Source organism: Bombyx mori, chromosome 14, assembly GCF_030269925.1.
Source record: "Bombyx mori chromosome 14, ASM3026992v2".
In the NCBI taxonomy this organism is placed as follows: domain Eukaryota; kingdom Metazoa; phylum Arthropoda; class Insecta; order Lepidoptera; family Bombycidae; genus Bombyx; species Bombyx mori.
The window spans coordinates 11,634,140-11,655,851 of NC_085120.1; positions in this window are offsets into that span (position 1 = coordinate 11,634,140).

Consider the following 21,712-nt stretch of genomic DNA (forward strand, 5'->3'; position numbering starts at 1 on the left):
AACGTTACACACACACTACCATATATTTGACACACACGCATATGAATACTCTATGTTTATTGTCAAACTTTTATTCTTTACGTCTGTGGTCAAATTGGGAATAGATTAAATATTGTTTGTCTTGGTTAATATTTTTCTATAGTGTAGTCTTGGCGAAATTTGAAAATAGAATCATAATAGTGTACAAACTTATTATTTCAATTAATTACAGTCAAATTTCGACTACTGCCGGACCACTAGTATATTTAATTACGTACCTGTAAAAAACAATTCGCGTTAAATATTTCAGGAGAACTGAAATGCAAAATTAAAACTTAACTCTTTCATTAAACTTAACAACTCGGAATTCGACGCAAGCATTACTTAATAAAGACAATTAAGTTAATTACCTTTAGTACTTAAGTGACGCGAATTTTAGATGGCACTTGAAGGCAGGGAAATGCCTTCAATATGTAACGTATAAGTGCCGGAACATTGTACATTAAATTCTTTATTACTCAAATTTTACGGTCGTTCCAAGTGGCTTCAGCTTCTTGGATTCGCGTACTGTGAAACTATGAATTTATTTGTTTGTTTGTTTGTACTGCTTGCTCTGTTTATTTCTGACGTAAAAAGATTTATTTGATTCTTATAGTGATTCCTGGATTTATTATGATTTAATTGAATATTTAAGCGTCCGTAGCAAAATGTTGCTGTGTCGAATAAACCATTCCAAACGCAGGTAGGTACCGATTGACAGGAATCTAGAGCGCCTTCACCAACGACTTTACCAGCACAAATTAATGAATAAAAAAGATGTGTGGTGTCGTGGGACACCGGATAGGAACGAATTTTCTTATTATAAAAATATTAATTTTAAGTTCTATCCGAGGTATAAAGAAAATAAAACTGTTTTTTTTTTCCTACCTAAGCTGATAGCCTTGAGAGGCTATTTCAGCGTAACCTTAATTAGTAGGTGAGCTCGCGGGGCTCAAACCTGACAACGTTGCTAACACGAACCGGATCGGAAACGCGACCCACTGAGAAGATCCGGCGAGAAACTCAGTGGGCTGTGTCTGAGGGTTAATTTACTCGACGAGCCCTTCGTCGCAAGCGACGGGTTCGACGAGAACGGTGACTGGGACTAAAACTGGAGGTTTCGCAACAGCCCACGGTTATTCAGTAACGTGCAAACTTATTGTGGTACACTTCATTCCCAGTTGTTTGCATAAGAGTTAGTGTATTGCGCAAACGAACGCTCTGAGATCGTGGTCAATGAATGATAAAAAAATATGTTATTTTTTGTACGATATTACAAAGTTAAGTCGTACACTGTGTGCATTACTAATAAAAATCTTACGTTACGGACGTTTTTGCCGATTAGGGTACCCCTCCGCATCGTCCCATAAGGAATTTCGTTCCAAAAACGGATATTTATTGGTAATATGGTGTATTCTGAGCATGCAAGCATAGACCCGGTCTTTATACATTTTTCTATATGGCAGTTGCAGATTTTCTGCACCAAATATAAAGCAACCACTATACAATATGGTTAAAATTTGGACCTGATAAATCAAAGTGATTTCACTTCACACCCGGTTGACTATGAGCCCTAAAGCAAACGCTTCTAAACCAATAAACTGGTAGTTACGAAAATTATGGTTTTCGTGGACATCAACATTGTCAGTAACCGAACCTGCCTACCGTTAAGAAGTCGCGTCAAACTACTCAATCTCGTGTTTATTATTGTCATTATCATATTTCTAAAGTATCAAATACTTTACAGCTCATTTAGGCAGCAACCTAACCCATGCGTCAGCCCGGTGAGTTTCTTGCCGGATCTTATAAGCGGGTTGCGATTCCGATCCGGTAGTAGATTCATTCGCGAAGCAGCTACTCTTGAGTTGTTAGGTCTTCTTCGGAGGCGCTCGGGCAGTCCGACAGAAGCACCCGCCGCTTGCGGACGTGCTCATCGACCACTCAATCGCCCGTCCATTGTTCGCCTGGTTTTATTGTTAGCCCGGCCTTTGTTTACCCGGCTTTTGTTCGTGGCACATCTGCCGACAAAGTGTGTTCCTGGAAGTGTTTGTTTTGTTTTGGTTTATTTTTGTTGTTTCCTTTTTTTTTGTTGTTCTTTCTTTTTCCTGCAGTAATAGTGCCGCATCGCCACCTGTGTTCAATCGAACCGCTAAGTACCGAGAAGTTGGGGCCTCGCCGCAAGGCGAGTGTGTTTAAGACCCGGGACAGCCCCACCTGGGTCAGACATCATGGAAGCTTTATTTACAGAATTCCTCCGACTTCGCCACCCAAAGCTCACTTCTGAGTTTCTGGCTTTCAAGGCCGATCACGCCGTGAGCCCTCTCGCGGATTCCGCCGTGCTCGTCGCTCCCGCGTCGTACACCACAGCGTCCGCCATGCCTGCCGCTCCCGCGTCGCCTATACTAGTGGGTAAAACTGCTGCGTCGTCCGCCGTGGCCGCCGCTCCCCTGGCGCGATCATCCACGGGTTCCGTAGGGTCCGACGGACGTCCTGCATCTGCCCGTAGGTCGCCTGCTCCCGAGCCTGCTGCCTCCTCGTCCTCCGACTCTGACTCGGACATGGAGGTCGACCTCGCCCCCGCCTCATCGACGGATGGATTCACCCTGGTACAAAAGGGTAAGAAGCGCGCTGCGGAGTCCCGAGCTCCCGCGGCCGCTAAAGTTAGTAAAGCCGCGAACGCGTCGCGCCCTCGCCCTCCGACTCCCGTCGCTCCCCCTGCCCGTGCCACACCGTCGCCGCGTCCAGTGGCACAAAATAAAACTCAGACCCCTCCCCCGGTAATCCTTCAAGAGAAGGCAGCTTGGGACCGAGTTTCCCTGGCCCTTCAGGCCAAAAAAATTAATTTTATCAGCGCCCGTAACCTCGCGAACGGGATTCAAATTAAGGTAACGACACCCGACGACCATAGGGCCCTCTCAAGCTACCTCCGAAAGGAGCGTATAAGTTTCCACACTTATACGCTTCAGTACGTCCTCCCCTCACTCCGCCGGTAATCAATGGCGTACATAAGTAGAATCAAGCCCCTATCCGTAACGATAGGATTTTTTAACGCTTACGGTCTCGCAAATCAACGTGATCAGGTTTGTGATTTTTTGCGTGACCATCAAATTGACATCTTTTTGGTGCAGGAGACCCTGCTTAAGCCCGCGCGCCGCGACCCTAAAATCGCGAACTACAACATGGTTAGGAACGACAGGCTCACTGCTCGTGGTGGTGGTACCGTCATTTACTATAGAAGAGCCCTGCATTGCGTCCCACTCGACCCCCCCGCGCTCGCTAATATCGAAGCATCAGTGTGCCGAATCTCACTGACGGGACACGCGCCGATCGTTATCGCGTCCGTTTATCTTCCACCGGATAAGATCGTTCTAAGCAGTGATATCGAGGCGCTGCTCGGCATGGGGAGCTCTGTCATTCTGGCGGGCGACCTAAATTGTAAACACATCAGGTGGAACTCACACACCACAACCCCGAATGGCAGGCGGCTTGACGCGTTAGTCGATGATCTCGCCTTCGATATCGTCGCTCCGCTAACACCGATTCACTACCCGCTAAATATCGCGCATCGCCCGGATATACTCGACATAGCGTTATTAAAAAACGTAACTCTGAGCTTACACTCGATCGAAGTAGTTTCAGAGTTAGATTCAGACCACCGTCCCGTCGTTATGAAGCTCGGTCGCGCTCCCGACTCCGTTCCCGTCACGAGGACTGTGGTGGATTGGCACACGCTGGGCATCAGCCTGGCTGAATCTGATCCACCATCGCTCCCGTTTAACGCGGACTCTACCCCGTCTCCTCAGGATACCGCTGAAGCCATAGACATCTTAACGTCACACATCACCTCAACATTAGATAGATCATCGAAACAAGTTGTAGCGGAGGACTTCCTTCACCGCTTCAAATTGTCCGATGATATTAGGGAACTCCTTAGAGCTAAGAACGCCTCGATACGCGCCTACGACAGGTATCCTACCGCGGAAAATCGTATTCGAATGCGTGCCCTACAACGCGACGTAAAGTCTCGCATCGCCGAAGTCCGAGATGCCAGATGGTCTGATTTCTTAGAAGGACTCGCGCCCTCCCAAAGGTCTTACTACCGCTTAGCTCGTACTCTCAAATCGGATACGGTAGTAACTATGCCCCCCCTCGTAGGCCCCTCAGGCCGACTCGCGGCGTTTGATGATGACGAAAAAGCAGAGTTGCTGGCCGATACATTGCAAACCCAGTGCACGCCCAGCACTCAATCCGTGGATCCTGTTCATGTAGAATTAGTAGACAGTGAGGTAGAACGCAGAGTCTCCTTGCCACCCTCGGATGCGTTACCACCCGTCACCCCGATGGAAGTTAAAGACTTGATTAAAGACCTACGTCCTCGCAAGGCTCCCGGTTCCGACGGTATATCCAACCGCGTTATTAAACTTCTACCCGTCCAACTCATCGTGATGTTGGCATCTATTTTCAATGCCGCTATGGCGAACTGTATCTTTCCCGCGGTGTGGAAAGAAGCGGACGTTATCGGCATATATAAACCCGGTAAACCAAAAAATCATCCAACGAGCTACCGCCCGATTAGCCTCCTCATGTCTCTAGGCAAACTGTATGAGCGTCTGCTCTACAAACGCCTCAGAGACTTCGTCTCATCCAAGGGCATTCTCATCGATGAACAATTCGGATTCCGTACAAATCACTCATGCGTTCAACAGGTGCACCGCCTCACGGAGCACATTCTTGTGGGGCTTAATCGACCAAAACCGTTATACACGGGAGCTCTCTTCTTCGACGTCGCAAAAGCGTTCGACAAAGTCTGGCACAACGGTTTGATTTTCAAACTATTCAACATGGGTGTGCCGGATAGTCTCGTGCTCATCATACGGGACTTCTTGTCGAACCGCTCTTTTCGATATCGAGTCGAGGGAACCCGCTCCTCCCCGCGACCACTCACGGCTGGAGTGCCGCAAGGCTCCGTTCTCTCACCGCTCCTATTTAGTTTATTTATTAATGATATTCCCCGGTCGCCGCCGACCCATTTAGCTTTATTCGCCGACGACACGACTGTTTACTATTCTAGTAGAAATAAGTCCCTAATCGCGAAGAAGCTTCAGAGCGCAGCCCTAGCCCTAGGACAGTGGTTCCGAAAATGGCGCATAGACATCAACCCGGCGAAAAGCACAGCAGTGTTATTTCAAAGGGGAAACTCACCGCTTATTTCCTCCCGTATTAGGAGGAGGAATCTCACACCCCCGATTACTCTCTTTAGTCAATCCATACCCTGGGCCAGGAAGGTCAAGTACCTGGGCGTTACCCTGGATGCATCGATGACATTCCGCCCGCATATAAAATCAGTCCGTGACCGTGCCGCGTTTATTCTCGGTAGACTCTACCCCATGATCTGTAAGCGGAGTAAAATGTCCCTTCGGAACAAGGTGACACTTTACAAAACTTGCATAAGGCCCGTCATGACTTACGCGAGTGTGGTGTTCGCTCACGCGGCCCGCACACACATAGACACCCTTCAATCTCTACAATCCCGCTTTTGCAGGTTAGCCGTCGGAGCTCCGTGGTTCGTGAGGAACGTTGACCTACACGACGACCTGGGCCTCGAATCTATACAGAAATACATGAAGTCAGCGTCGGAACGGTACTTCGATAAGGCTATGCGTCATGATAATCGCCTTATCATAGCCGCCGCTGAGTACTCCCCGAATCCTGATCATGCAGGAGCCAGTCACCGTCGACGCCCTAGACACGTCCTTACGGATCCATCAGATCCAATAACCTTTGCACTAGACGCCTTCAGCTCTAGGAGCAGGCTTAGGGACCTCGGTAACCATACTCGTCGAACTCGACAAAGAGTTCGCCGTGCAACCTAACCCATGAATCAGCTCGCTGAGTTTCTCGCCGGATCTTCTCAGCGGGTCGCGATTCCGATCCGGTAGTAGATTCATTCGCGAAGCAGCTACTCTTGAGTTGTTAGGTCTCCTTCGGAGGCGCTCGGGCAGCTGTTAGCAAATCCCACCCCTCCTGGCTGAGCCTTTGCTCGCCCACCTGTCCTGGTGAAACTGGAAAGGCCTCCGGGCCACCAGTAATCCCTCAATCATAAAAAAAAAAAAAAAAAAAAGGCGCTTGGACAGATGTTAGTAAATCCCACTGCTCTCACTGTCGTGACTGTAATTAACGCAGGATTGGACTATGACAGTAGTTTCAACAAATTGAGCCCCGTGATAATAACCACGATTATGCCAATGGACCGCAACGAAAACCTTTTGACCAGCGCGCAATGAAATGCATATTGACGTTCTCGCAAGCCGCGATGGACGTCGATATCCGCATAGCTGTTTCCGTGAGCTGCCAAAGTGTTTTTTACAACAACAAAAAAACCATTTGGCTTTTTGGTAAGCATGTCGTGGAACAAGCGATGTCCTTCATAACGTCCAATGTACTAATTATGTCTAATAACCACTCTCGAAAACCGAAGAAATGGTAATGGTAACTGGTAGAAGGAAAACACAAAGTATGTTTAATATATAACGTCGTAAGTATTGTCACACAGTAAAAACTTTTCTTTTAGAATGCTGGCCACAAAAAAGTTTATTGAATTCGAATTTCGAATTGTTCATGAAAATAAAAATGTATTACTTTTAGAATTTTACTCATTTTTAAATATGGAGTGGATGGTTAAAGAAGACCGTGTTGCAGTTATTGCGTTGCATCGTTGCGGTTACGCGCCAATTCAAATTTTTAACATGCTAAAAATTTTGAATATAACCAAAATATTCGTTTATCGTACCATCAAACGATACAATGAAGAGTCTAGTATAGATGACAGGTCAAGAAGTGGTCGCCCTCGGTCTGTTAGGACTCCAGCAGTGATAAAAGCTGTGAAGGCGCGAATGCAAAGAAATCCCAAACGTAAGCAGAAACTGTTGGCCCTTCAGATGGGGTTAAGCAGAACCACGGTGAAAAGGGTGTTAAATCAAGACTTAGGGCTTCGGGCATATCGAAGAAAAACAGGACATCGTTTGAATGCTCGTCTAATGGACCTGAGACTGAAGAGATGCCGCACTTTGTTGAAGCGGTACGCGGGAAAAAAATATCGGGAAATTCTTTTTTCGGATGAAAAAATTTTTACCGTAGAAGAGAGCTACAACAAACAAAATGATAAGATGTACGCACACAGTAGTGAAGAAGCGAGCAACCGTATTCCGCGTGTCCAACGAGGTCATTTTCCATCCTGGCTCATGGTATGGTTGGGAGTTTCTTATTGGGGCTTAACAGAGGTACATTTTTGTGAGAAAGGTGTAAAAACGAATGCAGTTGTGTATCAAAATACAGTCCTGACGAACCTTGTGGAACCTGTTTCTCATACCATGTTCAATAACAGGCACTGGGTATTCCAACAAGATTCGGCGCCAGCTCAAAGAGCGAAGAGCACACAAGACTGGCTGGCGGCGCATGAAATCGACTTCATCCGGCACGAAGACTGGCCCTCCTCCAGTCCAGATTTGAATCCGTTAGATTACAAGATATGGCAACATTTGGAGGAAAAGCCGTGCTCAAAGCCTCATCCCAATTTGGAGTCACTCAAGACATCCTTGATTAAGGCAGCCGCCGATATTGACATGGACCTCGTTCGTGTTGCGATAGACGACTGGCCGCGCAGATTGAAGGCCTGTATTCAGAATCACGGAGGTCATTTTGAATAAACTTTAGTGTCATAAGAATCTATGTTTTGTTAAGTTCATTTTGGTATATGAATGGTTACATAATGAATAAACTTGTTTCAATTATTTTACATTAAACATGTGACAGAATTTATGACCTGACTAGGTATAATGTTTATACTTATTTATTATGTGTAAAGAAGCAAAATTATTATTACAATTTTCACATTTTTGTATATTATATTATTATGTATGTGTGTGTGTGTGTGTGTGTGTGTGCGTGTGCGTGTACGTGTGCGTGTGCGTGTGCGTATGCGTGTGCGTGTGGGTGTGTGGGTGTGAGAGTGCATATATTCCACCTCCTCCTCCAGGCAACCACCTCATGGTTGTCTGGAAGAGATTGCTGTTAGCGATAAGACAGCCAATTGTACTTTTTTTGCATTGGTTGTATGGCAAAGTTAATTTTTTTTTGTGTACATTAAACAATACTCTCTCTCTCTCTCTCTCTCTCTTTCTCTCACTTCAGGGAATTGTTCCAACAAATTTAATATATATACAGGCATCAATAAACATTTACTCACGGAGCTTATAATAACACCCCTTCGAAGAAGCCGGTTCATAACAAACCGTTCCGTTATATAAACCGGGTAATTACCACCCGTATTGGTTTAATGCCGACGATCAATTATCGAAACCGGATTTAATGTAGTATCTAATGGCCCCTGAATGATGCATTATCGGGCTTTAATAGATGTTTGGCATATGTTTTTTTTTTTTTTTAAGAAGGGCTTAAAATAATCATGACTACCACTGATTCAGAAATCAGTTTTATCACCGAAGATAATGAGTCAGAAGTCAAGGCATGTATATTGGCAACACACATAATTTGTAATATTTATCATTAAAAAATACTCTTTTTGACAAATAAACACTTAGAGAATATCATTGTTGTTGTTCCTTAACGGAAAATGACGATCTTTAGAGATTATCTTGTAGAATTAATAGTTTTTAATTCATAAAATAAAATTACCAGTACAGGGGTGAGGTTGACAGCATAGCAATTGTAAACAAATTTTTGCACTATATGTGCGGTTTGATATTGTGTGTGTATGTTGTGAGTCAATCATCTCATACCGTCCTAATAATTTAAACGGTAGGCAGCGGCTTGGTTCTACCACTCACCACTCACCATCAGGTGGGCCGTATGCTCGACTGCCTACAAGGGCAATAACAAAAAAATAACACTTATAGTTCACATGAAATCGTAACTCTTTTGAGCGTTCATATTTCAAACATTAAAACTCATCATATTAAATGAATGTTAATTTTTTTTTATAATCCGAGAAATCGTAATAAAAGGTGTACTTTTCCCTAAAAAAAAAAGAGAAAAGAAAGACATATTCTTTTCATTCATAAAAAAAAATATGTAAATATACTTTGTTAAATGACTTCGAGGAAAAAAAGTTCTAAAACAAGCGAGATTGATGTCATCAGGGCGCCCTTCGTTAATTAAGTGTGAAAACGATCAGGAAAATGTCCTTTTTTTTACACGTTATTTCATTAAATTTTTTATTCAGGTTGACCCCGAGGTTTTTCGCGTTTTAAATTCGTACGGTAAACTTTGGTCGTGAAACAGATGACCAGTGGAGCTAAAAAATTGGCTAATGTCGACCGAGTATCGGACAGTGCAAAAGAGCTAAAGAAGGTGCTAGATCGAGGACCTAATGAAGGTCAATTCAAAGGTTGGAAGCATCTGAAGCCTTCGTGGTCTTAGTCGTAGCATCTTAGCCGTCGTGGTCTACAGGATAAGACGTCCGGTGCATTCGTGTTGAGCGATGCACCGGTGTTCGAATCCCGCAGGCGGGTGCCAATTTTTCTAATGAAATACATACTCAACAAATGTTCACGATTGACTTCCACGGTGAAGGAATAACATCGTTTAATAAAAATCAAACCCGCAAAATTATAACTTGCGTAATTACTAGTGGTAGGACCTCTTGTGAGTCTACAGGAATAGGTACCACCGCCCTGCATATTTCTGCCGTGAAGCAGTAATGCGTTTCGGTTTGAAGGGTGGGGCAGCCGTTGTAACTATACTTGAGACCTTAGAACTTATATCTCAAGGTGGCTCAATAATTTACGTTGTAGCCATATAATATATTATGTAAGTAAATATTATGTTGGTTTATGTTACGCTAAAACAAGACATTTAGTAGACAATTAAATGTCGTATTGTTTTTGGTGTAAATGGGTAGACAAGCTTATGCGCCAACTAGTGCTAAGTAGTTCCCGGGTCTCATAGACGTTACAACGCGAATTTCGACCCTAAGACAAGGGCTTGAAATCTCAATTTCGGTGCGTAACAGTTGTCCGACTACTAAAACCCGCACTCATGATTTATTTACGCCAGAATTGAACAGGATAGTGATACTCATCCGTGCGGGCTTGCAATACGCGTCATGTTTTGGGCAATTAAATTTTATTTTCATCCAAAAGCCCATAAAGCCTTTTAACGAATGCAAATATTTTGAGATGCGCGCGATTTTTTTTTTTCCACGTATGGAATTGATCGAGTGTGCGGTGCTACTCGATATCGTTCAGATTCAAATGAATGTATGGAACATATTTAAATTCAATTAGTTTATTTAAATCGTAAATAAATGGACTAATTTGACAAAACATATTTTTTTTATATGTACTACTTGACAGGATTAGATGCATACCTTAATGTATGTAACAAGGCAATTTAATACCTATATTATTTAATATTTAACCGCAATCTTTTCGAATATGTCATGGCGCCGCAATTCCAAGGAATATCCCTGCCACCTTCCGAGAGTATTGGGATACTTGGGGTCGACATTTCGAGCGATGTCCAATTTCGGAGTCATTTGGAAGGCAAAGCCAAGTTGGTGTCCAAAATGCTGGGAGTCCTCAACAGAGCGAAGCGGTATTTCACGCCTGGACAAAGACTTTTGCTTTATAAAGCACAAGTCCGGCCTCGCGTGGAGTACTACTCCCATCTCAGGGCCGGGGCTCCCAAATACCAGCTTCTTCCATTTGACTCCATACAGAGGAGGGCCGTTCGGATTGTCGATAATCCCATTCTCACGGATCGTTTGGAGCCTCTGGGTCTGCGGAGGGACTTCGGTTCCCTCTGTATTTTGTACCGTATGTTCCATGGGGAGTGCTCTGAGGAATTGTTCGAGATGATACCGGCATCTCGTTTTTACCATCGCACCGCCACTGCGGTCATCCACAGTGCGTTTCCAGAGGTCTTTTTTGCCACGTGCCATCCGGCTATGGAATGAACTCCCCTCCACGGTGTTTCCCGAGCGCTATGACATGTCCTTCTTCAAACGAGGCTTGTGGAGAGTATTAAGCGGTAGGCAGCGGCTTGGCTCTGCCCCTGGCATTGCTGAAGTCCATGGGCGGCGGTAACCACTCACCATCAGGTGGGCCGTATGCTCGTCTGCCTACAAGGGCAATACAAAAAAAAAAAAGCTTACATATATACAAGTTCCGAACAACATCATTCGGACCGTCGGTATACCGAGCAACGACACGCGCTCAGTGAAAGATCTTATCTTTGTCATTTATTCCCACCCTACCGTAAAACCCCAAACTGATTGCCGCCTTCCGTCATGACCAATCACTTCATCACGATAAATCATAATCTCATTACACTGCTAATCTGAAAATGAAAAAGAGTCGATAGCACAGAAACCTGGAAATCACTTATTACCATAATACGTATTATCATAATCGGCGTTGTTTTGTTCGTATTTACTGTCCAGATCTTTAGACCAAACAACTATCGAACCAATGGCAGTCATTTGAAGTATAATTTTTGTTTCAACCAAGAATCGGATTTGAAATTTCACCGTTTTTGCAAAACGACCTCATACTTTATTGGAGGCAAAGCATATTTACAATGGTAGAATTCTGGTAACCACCAGCAGCTCATCCACCTGCTGCTGTCTTAAAAACTTAATAAAAGTCATCATCGTCATCATCTCAGCCTGTCCACTGTCCACTGCTGAACATAGGCCTCTCCAATTGATCTCCAGTGCGGCCGGTCTGTTGCCACATGCATGTATCCAAACTACTGACTCCGGGTGGAGATCTGACGTCGGGTGATAGAGTGTGAGGGGAGTCATTTGGTGGATAGGGCCCTAAAACATCCTTAGGTCCGCGGTCTGCTCCCAGTATCTGCAGACCGTCAAGTCAATACCTCGCTCGTTCCCCCGACGCGGACACATCATATGAGGATCGGCCGAAAATATAAAAAAAGAAAAAAAGTTCACAAGACGACCTACTAGCAGTAATTACCTAAATGTACATATTCGGTTTTCGTCGCTTCATTGTAAGGCGTAATTCCTTTATTCGTGAAAACAGAACACACATTTTTTATCACGTGCCAACCGACATTGGAATGAATTCTCCTTTCAAATGTCATATCTTTCTTCAAAGCAGGTTGGCGGAAAGTTCTCACCAGTAGGCAGTGGGTAGGTTGTACTCCTATGTATTGCTGACGTGCGCGTACGTCGGTGTCTACCTCCTTTCAGATCAGGGCCATTTGCTTATCTGCAAAGGTAATGAAAAAAAAGCACGTAATTCGAAAAATTTTTACCTACCGTATGATTTGAACAGTTTAGTTTGGATGACCCAGCACACCAAATGTCTGGATCACGGTAGCTTCACTCTTCCTTGGGAGACTACATTTGTCCATCTTGCCTCTTACTTTTGTTGTGGTGTGACACCCTTCTATTGGTCTCCCTGTTTTTTTCTCTTCCTTTTTTTTACATTGAAAGTTATAGCCTTTTCGATTGTCTTTTATTATCCTTTCGCTTTATTGGCTTTTCAATCTTAAATCACTGAATGATCAATCACAATAAAATCAAATAACGTTAACTTATGGCCCGCCGGACCATAACTGATGACGTAAAACGTAAAATGTTTCGCTAAGTAGCTGTCAAGAGTTAGGAAACATTGAGATAACAGAGGGGAAAGCAGATCGATGCCAAGTGTGGGCCTTGAATGAAGTCCCATATAAGTGACCGATAAAAGTTCTTTTTTTTGCGTTATCGTGGCTCCAACTATTTGTTCGAAATTTTTTTTTTAAACCAAGCGTATTTTAATAGACAGTGTTTTTTATAATTGGCTGTTTAATTTGTAAACTTACACCTCACAAGCAAAACCAATTTAACCAAATTGTTATTCTTTGGATATTTTTTAGTTGTTATTTTATAAATAATTGCTGAATAAAAATTATAATCTAGTAAACTAGATTTATACGCTCATTTTGTAAAGTGCACTAACAATTTGGAACTCATGTTGAAACATTGAAAATGAGGTACCAATACTCATGCGATAAAGTTAAGCTTCTGAATTTATGTTTAGTACTCGCGAACTTATATTTCTTCTTACATATATGATCAAATGGTCTGTCAGCAGTAATCTCTGCGACCGTTATTCCAAGCATAACACAGACTACGACATGATCTTAGTTTCCTCGATCTTCATACTGTTTTTGTGTTAAAAAACAATGGCAATAACGGTACTGCCCCTTAACACAAAAATGGATGTGGGTCCATACACAGATCTGCGAAATAAAATGCATGCTTAATACGCCAATAATCCACTAAAAACTGACGAACGTATAATGAAAGATCAGACTTAGCCACGCGTACTAACTTATGACGTCACGTATCCGAGTTTCGAGCGACGTCTTGTAGTTGAGTCAAAAACTTTTGCGCTAACACTTAAAGATAAGCAAAACCTACTACTTGCTCTTTTATGAAGCAACTCCAACCCTTACTAAGATTTTTCTCTCGGTTTAGATTTTTATAAATGATATCCAAGCACTCGAGCCCCGGCAGCTTTCGCAATAAATTTTATTTGGTCGTAACTCGATTTGTATGTTTTATGTTCGTTTTATTAAAATCGAGAGGATTTTGAATGATGTTTTTTTTCTTTTCTGTGTTGCTCCGTGAATGTCAAGTCAGTCTATAAGGGAATGTTACTGGTGAAGTCACTTTGAAATTCTATCATATTAGCGTTTGCATGCGATTTTTTATTTGAACCAGTTACATATTCGTTAATTTATAAATAATAATAATATTAATAATAATAATAAATAAAATATTTACTAACAATCACGCCACGTTAACTGGTCCCATGATAAGTTCGTAAATAACTTGTGTTACAGGTACCAGATAACGGAAATAAATGTAAGATGTTTATTATAGACATACATATATTTAATATACATCCATAACCCTGGAAAAGACATTTATATTTATCATACAAATATCTTCCCTTGGCGGGACTCGAACCCGCGACCCCCTTGTGTAGTGACCATGTCACTTACGACTACACCAGACGGTCGTCAAAGTTCATTGGCAATAATTGAGTTCAGATGGCATAAAAAAACAGTATGCTTAATAGAAATCATCGAATGTTTATTTAATTGTAAAGATGAGGATATACCATTAATAATGTAAAACAATATCAGCGAAGCGGCCGCCACGTCTACGCTTGCAAGACCATCTTCTTTTCAGGAAATTTCCCATTTGCGACTAAATGTCCTCAATAGCTTCACGAATTCAATTTTTGAGATCTTGACTCGATTTGGAGCATTGATATACCCCAAATTCATGTAGCCTTCTTTTTTATTGCTTAGATGGATGGACGAGCTCACAGCCCACCTGGTGTTAAGTGGTTACTGGAGCCCATAGACATCTACAACATAAATGCGCCACCCACCTCGAGATATAAGTTCTAAGATCTCAGTATAGTTACAACGGCTACCCCACCCTTCGAACCGAAACGCATTACTGCTTCACGGCGGAAATAGGCGGGGTGGTGGTACCTACCCGTGCGGACTCCCAAGAGGTCCTACCACCAGTAATAGGCCTTGAAGAAGTAAGTCTAAAAAATCACAAGATTTCAGTTGCCAATTGTGATCACCTCTTCGGGAAATCACACGGTCAGGTAACTTTTCACCCAAAAGAGCGGTGGTATCCTTACTTAATCGACACGTAAGGCCGTTTAATCTAAAATAAATATCGTTCACATCAACATCTTCCAATTCCGGTCATAAGAAATCATTGAACATTGCTTGATAGCACAATCCATTCACCGTAACGCTTGGTGCTTTTAGGTACCACAAGCACCGGTCATTGTTCTCGTCGAACTCGTCGCTTGCGACGAAGGGCTCGACGAGCGAATTAACCCATAGACACAGTCCACTGAGTTTCTCGCCCGATCTTCTCAGTGGGTTGCGTTTCCGATCTAGTGGTAGATTCTGTGAAGCACTGCTCTTGCTAGGGCCAGTGTTAGCAACCCTCCCGGTCAGAGCCCCGTGAGCTCACCTACACGTCAAGGAGAAGGCAAAACAGCCTCTCAAGGCTATCAGCATAGGTAGGAAAAAAAGTAACGCTTCCTCATTTTGGATAAAATAAGTTCCCATTACCCCACCAGACTGAAAATTGAAACAAAATGTCACACGTTTACGATGGAGAGATAATAGTGGATAATTCTTTCACTTTCCGAGCCCAAAAAGCAACAACTCTGCTTGTTAATATACCATTCGAAGTATAAGGAGTCGCATTATTGAAAATGATATTTTAAATTGAAATTCCGGGTCTGTTTGACGCAAATCAACAAAGACGCAACGTTGTCGATGATCGATGTCATTTGTGGACTGGCCAAACGGATTTGGGTTTTTCTCAATACTACGGGGTACAACAGCAATATTCTTAGCTACCCTTAAGCGATCAAAATCAAAGTACGTACTTCGTGTTAATTCTTACTTCTTTACGAAGTATATTGCGAAGTTCATTCGTAAACGAAGTATTTGGCGAAGTTAATTCGTACTCCTTTACGAATTACTTTAACGATAAAGGAATGGAGTCGTGTAATCAAAATCAAATCATCAAAGTTTATATTTGCGTAAATACGGGTGGTAGGGCGTCTAAGCACACATGGATAAGTACCGCCACTATGCCTATTTCTCCTATGAAACAGTCCCTAGTTCTGGTTCGAAAAGTTATAGTACACGCTTTTTTTTTAAATTGCTTAAATGGGTGGACGAGCTCACAGCCCACCTGGTGTTAAGTGGTTACTGAAGCCCATAGACATCTACAACGTAAATGCGCCACCCAACTTGAGATATAAGTTCTAAGGTCTCAGTATAGTTACAACGGCTGCCCCACCCTCCAAACCGAAACGTAATACTGCTTCACGGCAGAAATAGGCCGGGTGGTTGTACCTACCCGTGCGGACACACAAGAGGTCCTACCCTCGTGTTTCAAGATGCGAGGTTCAAATTGCGATTTCCAAAAGTTCCGCGTTAAACACTTAACACGGAGTGAACTATAAGCTCATTGTAAAATTTTTCAGCAACACTAAAAAACCTGATAAATTACAAGCAAATCTGACAATTATATTCGAGAATGTAGTTCGGATAAATCACAAACAGGCATACCGCATTGAAACGTTCGTAATTCAGAGTATCCGAACAAAGAGGTCCATGTATCCGTAAATATTTAAAAAGCAAGCCGATAGGGGCGTTGGTGTTTACCACAAATCAAATGTACTTTATAATTCGTGAAAACTTTATCAAAGGAGATTTCATGGACTTTTTCATTCATTTAGACTACATACCGATATAGATATAATATTAATATTTATTGTTTATGATTAAAATATGTGGTTTAAAGGGTAGACGTCTTTAGCACCCCCATTGTAATATAGGATTGGCCTGATATAACGTAAATTGAAGTAAATAGTGCATTATTTATTTCTTTGGCTTGATGCAATCATCACATTGTAGCGTATAGACACAGAAAATAAAAAGAATTATTTCATAATAGATTTAAAAAAAAAACTCTAAATGTTTTAATTAAAAATTCCGCATATTAATATATCTTATTGTCAGTTTCTAATATAAGCCCAGGATTCATCATAATCTTAATGCGAGACTTTTATATTTATAACAGCTGAGTCAAGAGGAACTTAATTGAAAAAAAAAAGTGTGTGTGTCCGCTCCGACGCACGACTGGAGTTTACTGGATATAAATATAAATTTGTGTCAGTTGAATACAGTAAAATATGGAAGTTACGTATTCTAGTGAGAATGATCCGGGAGTTGCGGAACACGTGGATGCGGTAATTAAGTAAGTCTATATAATTCACTTTTACAATTAATATATAAGTTGTCCATTCACTGATAGAAGGAATTGTTTATATTTAATAAGCTTTATTAATAAATGATTTGTAGCGGGTTATATTCGGGTATCAACCCACTAACAGTTGATACGTTCAGGAATCGAACCCGAACGGCGTCCGGCCACAAGCAAAACGATGTCGGTAAATTAAACGAAACAATACGAGAAATAGTTCTATATTACGACAACACGATACACTACAGATTATTAACAAATTAACGAGACACAAAACAAACGACTAACAAATATATGAAAATACAATAATGAGAGAAACGCGCGATCAGTACGAGGCTTTGTGGCGGACTGCCGGCGCAGCAGCCCGGCGTCACCTGCGATAACGCGGCCGCGCGTTGGCTCCTGATTGGCGCGCGCACGCATCACGCAATCAGGAGCCAATCAGGCGCATAACGCATTTCGTGTGACATGCTATACTCTCTAGTACGATTTTGGTCCCCATAATTTTCATACCCCGGGCCTATATATGTAAATCGATTCTTAAGGAGTAAACTCCAAAAAAAAACCTTGCGAGGAGAGACGGCGATAACCTGGAAAAACTTATGATCACAGGGAAAGTTGAAGGCAACAGATCTAGAGGCCGCGGCCCGACTCGTTGGTCCGATCAGGTCCGCACCGCTTTGGACAGTACAGTGTACAGCGCGCTGCATGACGCCGTGGACAGGGGAAAGTGGAAAAACATCTTAAGATTGAAGCTCATGGGTGATGGCGGTCACGACCCTCAGACATGAGGAACACGATTCGAGGAGGAGGAGAGTCAAAAACATGAATTTCATAGTTATACATTTTATATGATTTAATGCACATTTTAAATTTCCTGTGTTTTAACGTGCGACATTAAAACATTTCAATGAAAATACCACGAAATTTCACAATTTCGCTTAGTCCACAAGCGTGTAGCGAAATGCTACGAGGCTACGCTCGTATGAGGCTACGCTGCTACGTAGGCTAGTGCTACGATCTTGTTTTGGAGACAGTTTCCATTGTCATTATCATTACGTCAAATTTTATTATGATCCTCAAAAAGTTCAACCTTCAAAATTCGAAGGCTTATTAAAATTTCTAAATTGATTAACAATGAACATAATTGCATTATTTTATCAATTAATAAATATATATTATGAGCTAATCTTAAGTAACGATGATTAATGTTTAATTAACGACGCCGAAGCTTTAAGCAGTCGAACAAAAAATGTGTGCGTGTACTAGTGTACACACGTAAGAAGTGAAACTTGTTTATGGCCTTATTTTTCGAAAAATGATCTACATGCAACTTTCTAGAAATTGGTTAAATAAAGTTAAATTAGATAAAGTTTAAACAAAAGGATTTTATTATCATAGACATGAATACAAAAAAGTTAAATTAGATAAAGTTTAAACAAAAGGATTTTATTATCATAGACATGAATACAAAACAGATGGCGCGTAACGGAAAAAAGTGACGCGTAACCGAAAAATGTGACGGTAAATTTTTTTCCAACGCCGATAAGGAAGTTTCACTTCAAATATTTAATATTAACATGGTTTGCTGAGAATGCTTTGTTTTCTTGTAATTGGCGAACGCACGCTAAGAACCGTTTATTACCCTATTAACAATGTCTGTATAATGTTTACGCTTTGTTGGAGAAACAAAATAAATTTATGATGAGTTAAATCAAGTTGTTCTTTTGGTTGTGAATAGGCATATGAGCTCTCTGTCCACCTTGTGGCCAGAGCTAATAGGCATCATCGATGGTAGAATTTTAATTGGCGGTAAAGATAGGAGCTTGTTATATGACAGAGACAACAAAAGATGTTATATTTGTATAACATGTTGTACATGTTAAGTTTTTTTTTTCTAAATAATTTCTCATTGTGTGTTAATAACATAGTGAAATGAAATCAAATCCGCGAAGTTTATAAATTTATATTGCTGTCTATGTATTGTATTGTGTGTGTATTGTAGAACGTCTTGTGAGTTCGCACGGGTAGGTACCACCATCCTGCCTATTTCTGCCGTGAAGCAGTAATGCGTTTCGGTTTGAAGGGTTGGGCAGCCGTTGTAACTATACTCAGACCTTAGAGCTCGGCATTTACGTTGTAGATGTCTATAGGCTCCGATAACCACTTAACTTGAGGAGGGCCGTGAAATCGTGCTCCCATCAAAGTAAAAGTAATTAAAAAAAAACGTCTCGTTATAAAAAATGGGAACACACCAAACAAACCGCAAACAGCGGCCGTGCACTGTGCCAGTTCAGCATTGCACTAAATTGTACTCCATACATTTCCGACTGGAATCTAACTTAACGTGAAATTTTATCAAAGAAACAGGGACATGTAGTAATAGATTTTTTGTAACTGCACATCTTCGTAACCTGAAAATTCTTTCTGAAATTTCTACTTCGTAACGGTAGGCAGCGGCTTGGCTCTGCCCCTGGCATTGCTGAAGTCTATGGGCGACGGTAACCACTCCCCATCAGGTGGGCCGTATGCTCGTATGCCTACAAGGGCAATAAAAAAAAAAATATTTTTGAGTCCTACAATTATTTGAATAGCTTTAGGGTGGAAATATTGCAATTAACGGATCACCATCCTTTATCCGATTGAGTTGAAACTGTTGACAGTTCAGAGCAAGGCTTTCATAGAAGCAAGCAGTTTTAGCAAATGATCATTTCATTTATCATTTCCATACTGTTGATTTATTATGTGTATGTAAGTATATTAGTATGTATTGTGTGTAAGTATGTCTATTGGTATGAAGTATTCCAGATGGTCTGTATGTATACTAGTGTTAAAATTACGGCACAATCGTATTTATAGTGAAAACCAAAACTAGAACTATAACTATAACTTGTAGTCAATAATAATTTGCGCAGGAGTTGCCGCCCCTTTCAACATGTCCTCCGCCTGAAGAACAATAGATGAAAGCGTGGCCATCTTGTATCTTTACCACTTCGACAAATAAGATGCGCCGGCGACATGTTGCAGGGGGCGTGGTTTAACAGTCTTTGCACACGGCACCCGGATCACCTGATGTGACGTAAAATCGTATGATTTCGGTGCTTCGTTGAGATGTGCGAGTTGAATTGCTCACTCGCCACAGGTATATAAATCAGTTAGTTATATATTTCATATTATATGTAAACGGTATATATCTGTTTATTGTATGTATATATTTTCTATAATAATGTATTGTCTATAGTACACAGCAACATACCTGATAGATCTTTATATTTTCCAGAATTTCTGTAAATTAAACGGTTGTCTGGAAGAGATCGCTTTTAGCGATAAAACCGCCTATTATACAAATGTATCTGGTTTTCACTGTTTTTTGAATGTAAATTGTGTTTTGGTGTGCAATAAAGTGTATTCTCTCTCTCTCTCTCACTCTCTTTCATTTACCTCATATCGTTGTGGTCGATCTTCACTGTTTTTAGTATTTGTCTATTGCATGGAAATATGCATTAACTCACCACCCACTTGGTGTTAAGTTATTACAGATACTAGTAGTCCCGCAGTAGTCGAAATTCGACTATAATTAATTGAAATAGTAAATTTGTACACTATTATGATTCTATTTTTAAAGACTATTATACTTCTTTATAATACACAATGGAAAAATATTAATAAAGACAAACAATATTTAATCTATTCTCAATTTGACCACAGACATCAAGAACAAAAGTTTGACAATAAATAGTATGCATGCGTGTGTGCGTCAAATACATGGTATGTAGTGTGTGTAACGTTTTCTTTATTGATTTAATGTATCTTTTATGCATTATTTAAAAAAAATATTAGCATTGTGCACTTCTTCTCTATATTCTCTATAAGTGTGGGAAATTTCATACGCCTCCGTCCGCGCAATTTTCGTAAAAAGGGATACAAAGTTTTTCCTTCACGTATTAATATATAGATTAACTGATGTTATAACGTGAATTCAGCCAATGTCATTTAATCCAGTGACCGCTTTTCGTTCGGTTAAATCTTCTTCTATAAGTATATCGTTCCCTCACTGCTGAAGATCGCGACCAGATGTGACTTTCCTCCACAGTGTTCGATCATGGGTGCCATCTACCGCATGGTACAAGACTACCACGTGCTTCCTTGACGGGATCTGAGCATATGGCTGGTGTTCTGCCCACGACGCGCTTGCCCTCTATGCGACCCAAATTTAATTCATGTCTGGGAGACTGCGTGATGTTTTTTTTATTGCTTAGATGTGTAGACGAGCTCACAGCCCACCTGGTGTTAAATGCTTACTGTAGCCTATAGACATCTACAACGTAAATGCGCCACACACCTTAAGATATAAGTTCTAAGGTCTCAGTATAGTTACAACGGCTGCCCCACCCTTCAAACCGTCCGAAGAAGCTCATAACACGTTTCCAGAATATTTAAATATGCGACGCCAAATGGAAACTCACAGTACATCCTAGTGAGGTATCTACGGACCCGGTTCTTGAAAAGAACGAGACTTTCAAAAGGATAATCAACGTGCAACTTTACTTAGGATTGTGTCGTGTTTCTTGAATGTAACGGAAAATTTCTTGGAAAAAAAATCTTTCCGAAAAAATAAAATTAAGATTTAACGTATTTTTCGCGTCGCAGGACGTGGTTTGGGTTTTTTTTCACGCGACCCGACTTTCTGTCACGTAGTTGATTGAGTCGGTGGTCATTTCCTTTTGCGTGCTTTTGTCTTAATAAGTAGAGTGGTACTAAAGGTATTACGATGTTTTCTTAAGTGTATTAAAGCTGTCACCTAATTTTTACTGGTTGGCTGTTTTTTCTGGTGGTAGGGCC